A 1,992-nucleotide genomic window follows, 5' to 3' on the forward strand; every position below is an offset into this window, starting at 1 on the left:
CGGCTCCACGTGGCCGCCACGAGGGAAACCCCCACTGCCTCCCGCCTGCCGCGCCCGGCCAAACCCTGGGAGCGGGCAGAAGTGGAGGGAGCCGCGCAGCCTGGCTCCCTGCCGGCCCGGCCCTGAGGGGTAACGGCCTTCAGCAGGGCTGGGTATCGCGTCAGTCAGACATCTCAACAAAAAAAAGAAAAGAGGGAAGGCTCTGGGCCGCTGGCACTGCGGGTGGAAGCAGCACCGGAAAAAGCAGGTCCCGCTTGTGTCAAGCAATGATTCCAGACTTGGGAGCCTTGGCCAGGAGGTCTCGGCCCTGGGGCTGCCTCGAGATACTTCCGAAGGTGCCTGGCCACCTTGGCGCCAGGACGGAGACTTCCTTCCACGTGCGAGTCGCCAGGTCAAGGCCAAGACTTCAGACCGAAAGCCAGAGTTGTTGTCGTTCTGAGTTCTCCACCGCAGAATGCGCTGCTCTTACCATTTTTTTTCTAAACGCAGAAAAAGGAGTATGAAAATGAAGAGCTGGCCTGTATGGAGGGGTGCATCAAGACTGAAGAGGCTGAGACCCACTGCTCCAAACCAAGGTTCCCTGAGATCTGCTGGAGGGTGCTTCAGGGTGCCAGGCTGCCTTGGTGCTGACAGGATTACAGGTGTGATTCGCCAGATGAAGCCTGAGGTTTCAGGCAGAAACCCATAGTCGTCATCTTTCTGAATTCTCTGCAGCAAAACAAACTGGTCTTACCATTTTTCATAAAGGCCAGAAAAAACAAATGAAAACTAAGAGGAGGCACATACCAAGGGGTGCATTAAGTCTAGCCAGAGGTGCCTTAAGTCTGAAGAAGCTGAGAACTGCTGCTCCAAACCAGGGTTCTGTGAGATCCTTTTGAGGGTGCTGTGGGGTGCCAAGCTGCTGCAGCGCCCTGAGAGTTACAGGCGTGATTCACCACACAAATGCATAGTCATAGTCTTTTTTGAGATCTCTATAACAAAACACAGTGCTCTTGCCTGTTTTTCTAAAGGCAAAAAAAAAAGTGAAAACTAAAAGCTGGCCTGTACCAAGGGGTGTGCTGAGTCTGAAAAGGCTGAGAACCACTGCTCTAAACCAAGATCCTGTCAAGGGTATTGTGGGGTGCCATCAGTACTGTTAGGGTTCCAAATGTGATTTGCTAAGCCCAAAATTTCAAATGGAAACCTATAGTTGTGGTCTTTCTGAGTTCCCTGCAGCAGAACACACTGCTCTTATTTTTTTGTAGGCAAAAAACCCCCCAAAACTGAAAGCTGGCATGTATGGACAGGGAGGGGTGTCTTGACCCTGAAAAGATTTAGAAACCACTGCTCCAAACCAGGGTTTTCTGAGATCCTTTTAGGGGTGCTGTAGGGTACTGCACGGTATTAGCACTGTTAGGTATGCAAATATGATTAATAAAATAAACAGAGATTTCAGATAGGAATCATTAAGATCAAAAAAACTTTCAGATCTCTTGTGGTCTTAGTTCTTTGCAATGGAAGAATTGCTCTGTTATTTTCATATAATAAAAAAAAACCATGAAAGAGAACTGGCATTTTCTGAGGGGTGCCAAGTCTATAAAGGTTGAGAACCACTGCTGTAAGGGGTCCATCCTAATAACTGACTCCAAAGCAACAGTTCCAGCTGGCTCACTAACATACACCTGAAGCACAATTGCTTTTTGCTGTACCTGATCATCAGCCAGCTTTTGGGATGAAGTAACATGTAGCTGGGCTACAGGGCCAGAGCTGGAGGAGCCATGCTCTGGCTGTAACTGGGCCGCTGAACATTTCTCTAGTGCAGGGGTTTTCAACCTTTTTTAAGGAAAGTGCCCCTTCTGGTGGGTACCCCCTTCCAGACGTGGAGTTGGGGGTGGTCCCCTGGTGGCCAAATGTGCAGCAACATGCAAGCTTCCCAAGTACCCCCACTTCTCCGTGCTGCTGCGTATCCCCTGGGGCCTTCCCAAGTACCCCCAGGAGTACTTGGGTTGCTTC

Source organism: Alligator sinensis, unplaced genomic scaffold, assembly GCF_000455745.1.
Source record: "Alligator sinensis unplaced genomic scaffold, ASM45574v1 scaffold1238_1, whole genome shotgun sequence".
Taxonomy (NCBI): Eukaryota; Metazoa; Chordata; order Crocodylia; family Alligatoridae; genus Alligator; species Alligator sinensis.